At 36.7% G+C, this 7,488-nt stretch overlaps 1 pseudogene; it reads right to left on the bottom strand.

Annotated features, from left to right (window-relative positions):
- Positions 362-7,488, bottom strand: part of LOC107647324 — a 16,220-nt pseudogene continuing 9,093 nt past the window's right edge.

Here is a 7,488-nt window from a genome sequence, read left to right on the forward strand (position 1 = left end):
TTAGGATTTAGACATTTTCGTATTTTATTAGATGATAAAAATATTTTTAAAATAATAAATTTTATTAATTACCTAACATTATTTACTATGTATTTCAATATTAGTAATATTTTTTATTGTATATTTCATTGAGAATGTGGTTTCTTATTTAAAGTTTTTTTTCATAGAACATCTAGTTAAAGTGAAGTTGTGATTCTAAACTATAACTTGATTGGAGAGTTTTTCGTAAGAAACTCTTCAATAGTTGTGATCCAAGTCGAACTGAAAAAAGGTGCGTGGACATGTACCCGTAAAACACTTTTTTTTGGTGACTGAAATAAATTAAACAAAGAAAAACAAAACAAACAAAACAAGGAACTGCCTAAATAGAGGGACAGTCCCGTTCAAGACTACTCTTAAACTCCTCCCAAGGTGAAAGAAGCTCCACATGCGAAAGTTGTAACTTCATCGCCATCTTTGCCATAGTATCTGCCACCGTGTTTGCATCTCTCATAATCAAATGAAAGTCAACCCGCCAATTCCAATGCATGATATCTCTTATTTTGAGCACCAGTGGATCAATAAACCCAAAACCATCTTGAGTAACACAATTAAATGCTTCCACACAACCCGTCTCACAAATAACATCTCGTTGACCCACATCCCAAGCTAAGAGATATCCTCTCCAAATAGCAAACAATTCTCCTTGAAGAATACTATTACTCTCAATCATTCCCAAACACCCCCTTTGCGAGCTCCCATTACAATCTCTAATAACACAAGCAAAACCAACACTATCACCCGAACCAAAATAACTAGCATCACAATTAATCTTAAAAGTACCAATAGATGGGGGATTCCAAAAACCATTTAGAGTAGAGGGAAGGGACATACATTGTAATTCAAAAATATTCCTAAGCTCCTTTTCTGAAGTTAATGCCAGACAAATCACTTTTTCCGGAGGCCAAGTTTCATGGGGATTAAAGATGTCATTATTCCTTGCTCGCCATATCCACCAAAGTCCCGAAAAGAACTTGAACGGATGCTCTCTGCTATGATACAAGAACCAGTTCTTCAAATCCAAAAGATGACAAGAAATATCCAACCTATGCCAGACAAGCTGAGCTGTTGGACAATCTCGAATACAATGTAAAACCGATTCCTGGCTAGAAAGACATCTTGGACACCTATCCGATGACGACATCCCTCTTCTAAAGCAAAAACTTGCAGTAGGAAGAGCCTCCTTAAGACACAACCAAGCCAAAAACTTATGCTTTTCCGGAACAAGCTGACACCAAAGCCAAAGCCAATTCTCCCGCTCCTCCCAACCAAACAGCTGCTTACACAACCACAAGTAACCATTGCGTGAGTCATAGACTTTGGCAGCAGACCCACTCCAATACCAACCCACTTTCGGGCCTGCTTGTTCATCTGGATTGTAAGAGAGAATATTATCTTTCAAATTTTGAGATAAAGGAGAATAAAGAGTATCCAAATGCCACCTACCAACCGACCAAATATCCTGTATCCGGAGATTCGAATCAGAAATGTGAACATAATCCATCTCATTAGATAACCGTCCTTCTCTCCTCCAGCTAGAAAACCAAAAATTCTGGTTCAAATCTCCAATACACCAAGCAAACCCATCCTTCAACACTTCCCAAGCCTTGCAAAGACACCTCCAAATGGGAGAGTCCTTGTTCTTAGGATAACTAAAACAGTCATATAGAGATGATCGGTATTTGGCATCCAACAATTGGACCCATAGCTTGTTTGGCTGCTGGAAAAAAGTCCAAACTAGCTTTTCAAGAAGAGCAATATTTACACAATAAGGATCTCTAATCCCCAAACCTCCATATTTTTTTGGAGTAACCAGTACCTTCCAACTAACAAGATTCAATCCTCTTCCATCAACTTGTCCTTTCGAAAGAAAATTCCTCATCATAGACTCCAATTTACTAATGATTTCTTTGGGAAAAATAGAGACCTGCATCTGGTACGTGGGAATAGCAGCAGCAACAGAATTAACCAAGCAGAGCCTACCAGCCCGATTGAGTAAACTTCCTTTCCAGCTTGCTAGCCTACTCCGAATCTTATCCAGGACACCATTGAAAGCTGAACGAGTCACCATAGAATGGCTAAGGGTAACTCCAAGATACTTGCCCAAGTCCTGGACAAATCTGATAGAGGATACCCCAGTAAAAACCTCTTTCCTTGTTGCAGAGACATTCTTGGAGTAAAGCGCTTTAGACTTCTCGACATTAATCTTCATCCCAGATGCTTTACAAAAAGTCTCTAAAACCAACATCACATTTTGCACTTGTCTCTTTGTAGCTTTACAGAAAAGAAGCAAGTCATCCGCAAACATTAAGTGGGATATTCTTAGTTCCCCTCTAGAAATAGCAACCGGCTCCCACAAGCCCAAATCAACCTGATGACTAATAAAGCATGCCAATCGCTCCATACACAACACAAAAAGATAGGGTGACATAGGGTCTCCTTGTCTAAGACCTCGGCTAGGAGTAAAGCCATTCAGACGACTCCCATTCCAAAGAATAGATAAGGAAGAAGCAGTGACACAATTCATAATCAAATTAAGTGTAGGAATAGGAAAACCAAAGCTTTTAAGGGTATGAGCTAAAAACCTCCAGTCAACTCTGTCATAAGCTTTTTCCAGATCAATCTTAAAGGCCAGTGTGCCTTTCTTTGATTTAGTCTTCTTCATAAAGTGGAGGACTTCTTGAGCAATAATGATGTTGTCAGGAGTTCCTCGTCCCGGAGTAAATCCTCCTTGAAGCGGGCCAACAATCTCCGCAAGATGAGGACGAAGCCTATTAACAAGGACCTTCGTGATGATCTTGTAAACTACATTGCAGAGACTAATCGGCCTGAAATCTTTCATAGATACTGGTGATTCAACCTTTGGAATGAGAACCAATAAAGTCTCCAACATTCTCGGATCAAGAGGAACACCAGAGAATGCCTGCTTAACCATCTTCCAAACATCAAGACCAATGATCTCCCAATATTCTTTGAAGAAGAAAGTTTGAAACCCATCAGGACCTGGAGCTTTAAAAGAGTTCATGTGAAAAACAGCTGTTTTGACTTCCTCCATAGTAACTGGTGCCGTAAGATTATTGCAAGCTTCCTCATTCAGAGAAGGAAGAGGCACATCACCAAGGCAACCCAAATCAATATCATCCAAATGACAGAATAAGCTTTTATAGAAAGACTCTGCTTCTTGACTCAGAACCTCTGGATCAGTTTCCCACACTCCATCCTTGAGAAAAAGGCCATGAATCTTGTTATGCTTCCTTCGCGCAAGAGTTTGAATATGAAAGAATCTTGTATTCCTATCCCCGAACCTTACCCACTGCTCTCTGGACTTTTGGAACCATAGGAGCTCTTCTTGCACTAGAGTATTATTATAATCATCAAGTAATTGTTGTTCTTTCTGACGCAAATAAATACTATCCACCACTTCCAAACGCTTTTGTAAATAATTAATCTGCTGCTCTAATTCACATTTCTTAACAAAAATGTTACCAAATACCTTCGAGTTAAACTCTAGTGAATTCTTCTGTACTTCCGAAAGCTTACCATGAATTCCTCTATTACCAGACCACCATGACTGGTTCACAATATCCCTATACCCAGGATGAGTAGCCCAAGCAGCAACAAATCAGAAAGGTCGATTCCCTTTAGGCTGAGGACGACCTTTACAACGCACCAGAATAGGGCAATAATCAGACTGAAGCCTATTTAAAACTTCTGCATAAGCCTCTGGAAAGATAGATAACCAACTACTATTTATACAGACTCGATCAAGCTTTTTTTCCACGTCAACATAATTTTTCACCCTCCTGTACCATGAAAACTGCCTCCCAATAGTCTTCAGATCAAACAAACCACTATCCCCTAATGAAGTAGCAAACATGTCGGCTCTTTGATGAGAAAATTGACAGCCCTTAGATTCATGAGAAAATTTGACTTCATTAAAATCACCAAGAACAATCCAAGGTCCTTGAAAAACCATGGATTGTGCAACAAGATAATCCCAAAGGAGAACCCTTTTATTAAATTGAGGACTGCCATAAATACCACTACACCTCCAAATTAAATTATCAAAGTGAACCTCAACACTAACACCCTGATCAAAAGCATCAATGAACTTACAACAAACACCCTTCATAGAGGATAGAAACCAAATACCTCCCTTATACCCCTCTGCTTCTACTATACCAACAGAGTGATACCCCAACCTTTCCCAAAATAATTTTAAATGCTGAAAAGGAGAGTGAGTTTCAACCACAATAAAAAAAATAGGTCTAAATTTTCTAACAAGTTCCTTACAATGCACCCGGGCTAACTTATTAGAAGCACCCCTAATATTCCAAACAATCATATTTAAACTATCCATAAATAATAGGGACAGGATAAATAAGAACATAAACTCTAAACAGAATCACCAACCTCAATAGGTGGTTTGTCCTGCGGTACTGGCACACTCTGATCCTCAATAATTGCCACCTTTGGACCTCCTGACACTGCACCTGCCATGCTTCCATCTACTAAGGTTTCCTCCGTTGTGCCACCATTTTTATCAACTGGCGAGTTCTGCAAGGAGGAAGGCCGAGGACGCTTCCGTAGAGAGATTCCACGACGTGCAGGAGTTCTGCGCGATGGAGATGGCGCAATTTCATGTTTTTCTCGCTTCCCCATCCTAATGCCAATTGATTTGCCTCCATCACCATGCAAATTGGGCCTTGGAACCCTTCTCGAACTAAACTTGTGCTGCTTTCCATCTTGGTCCTTCAAACTTGATGACTGGCCCATTGTGAATTTTTCCTTACGTAGCACTTGTTGCCAGCCCTCTCCATCATCCATGCATGCCTCATTAACATGACCATCAGGCACGTGAGGAGCCAATGATTCCGTAACTACATCCTTCCCTTTAACAACTCCTAATTTCTCACCCAAATTACGAGGATTCTCACCCAAATCACGAGCTTCTGATTCAGCCTCTTGTTGAATCTCATGATTGTTGTGTGGCACTAATGTCGGGGCTTCATTATTTTTTCATCACCGAAGAAATTTTCGTTTCCTTCCAAGGACTCCTTCTCCATGCACAACAATTTATCATGCCCATACCGTGCACAAGTAGTACAAATCAACTGTAAACTCTCATACTCCACTTCATAAGTCACACCCTCCACTATAATATGTTTGATTACAGGCAACTCAAGATTAATTTGAACACAAGCTCGAGCATATTTTCCTCCTTCTGCAAGCTTAGTAGCCAAATCTACTTTCACCGGAATCCCTATTCCACATCCAACAAATCAACCCTCCTTTGATGCGCCATACTATCCGAAGCTTATGCATGAGAGCCGTGTAGCCATAATGCTTATCCAGCACCTTGATCACGATGGCTTCCTTATAAGGTTCAACTAGACAGCTCTTTGCCTCCTTGGTAAAACTGACATAATTAATTATTAAAATTAATCACTAATATAAAATAAATATTAAAATATAAATATATATTAAAAATAAATTAAACTATATATATATTTATACATAAATATATTAATAATTAATTTTAGTGTATGAATAATATTTTTAATATTTCTATTAATATATAGAACTCGTAAAACTTACCGTATGATTCGTATAATTTTCCCTCAATGAAATACAGAAAGTACAGAAAATCCACCATGTATAGATTAGAATCACAGGTCAAAAATGAAGGGAAAAAGAAAATAGATAGAACCATACACAGATAACAAGGGCACGAAGTAATAAATAATCACTAGAAGCCATCCTTTTTGAACTTTTAGACATGTCCCTCTCTGTGTGACGTAGTTCACAATCCAACGCAAGTGGCAAGTGGGGGAACCTCCACGCAATGAAAAATTTGGTGCGATTTTATAGGAAATATACCAATAATGTTTAGTGTTATTGTTGGGTTAACGTTTTATGCATTAACCATTAAGCATGGAATTGAGTTCTGTTTGGACAATTGGCTCCGGACATATGTATAATTTAATATGTTCTTGCATTGTTGATTGTTACTCCTCCTTCAAGTCATTGTATTGAGAAGCGACTATTCCTAAGACAGGTATTTATTCCTTTTGTCTTCAGTCTCAACTCTCAATAGACTGGACTACATTATTAATTAATAATCTCTATTATGTCTTCAAGATATTATATACCCTTTCTTTCTCCCTTTTTGTTTATCTATATACATTATAACTCTGTATTGGAACAAATACCTTTCATCATGATTTCTACAAATATATTAAAGGCCTTTCTCGCTCTCTTTAATTTCTCTCCGGAGCTATCTCTCTCTCGAGCTATTATGATCTTTTCCTTCTGCTGGACCAAATTAATTTTCTTCATCCCTTCTAAGAAAATTAACAGCTGATAATAAAAAGTTCTTAATTTTTTTCATTCAAAAATCCAAAACCTTACTTAATTTAGTTTTTAAAGTTAATTTTAATATGATTTCAGTTGTCACTGGTTACTTTATATATATAAATCCAACTAAGTTAAGTGTATGTTAAAATAAGTCATCAAAATCAATTATCAATATATATATTGAATTACAAAATATACATTAAAAATAAATTAAATTATACATATATTTATACATAAATATATAATAATTTATATTTGTATATATATAATATTTTTTGTATAAATAAGATATAATTAGATGTGGATAAGACTTTTAGGCTGCGTTTGTTTATGAGAATAGGATAGAACAAGACACTGAGAACAGAACAGGACAAGATACTGATGAACAGAGATACAAAATTTTATGTTTTTGTATTCTGTTTGGTGATAAACTATAACAAATTATAAAAATTCAATTTATTCTCATTTTTTTTTCATTTATAAAATTTGAGATGAAAAATATAATAATAAAAAATATAATTATAAAAAATTAACAAAAATAATGAAAGAAAAAATGAAAAATAAGTTGTGTCTCTTGTTAGTATCTTCGTGTCCTTTTCTGTACATTAATTCAGTATTTCTGGACACATTATCTCTGTTTATGTCTCCTCTATCAAACACAATTTTATGTCTTTATATCCCTATCTCTATAAACAAACACAGCTTTAGAGTTTCACATCGTCAAAGAATAAGATCACAATGCCCTTGAATTAAAATATATGGTTAATTAAGTTGAACTTACAAAAATAATTTTTGGCAATATCCTCTTGGTTAATGAGGTTCCACCCATGAGGCCATGAAACTGTTTTCTGTGGTGTTAGGTCTCCTAATCAAGGGATGTCTTTTCATTTTCAGATCTGATTTTAAGGGATCCGTGTTTGCTTAGCCATCGTCTTTGTCACGAGTTATAGACAAAAACATTTAATGTCAACAAGATAAACATTGCTTAACGAGAAAAAAACTAAAAGAGAGAGAGGAGGGGGAGGGGGAAAGAATAGTCTATATCATTGGATGATATTTGAAGAGTTTAGTTAGTTTAGTTAACATGTGCTC

This window comes from Arachis ipaensis, chromosome B06 (genome assembly GCF_000816755.2).
Source record: "Arachis ipaensis cultivar K30076 chromosome B06, Araip1.1, whole genome shotgun sequence".
Classification (NCBI taxonomy): Eukaryota; Viridiplantae; Streptophyta; class Magnoliopsida; order Fabales; family Fabaceae; genus Arachis; species Arachis ipaensis.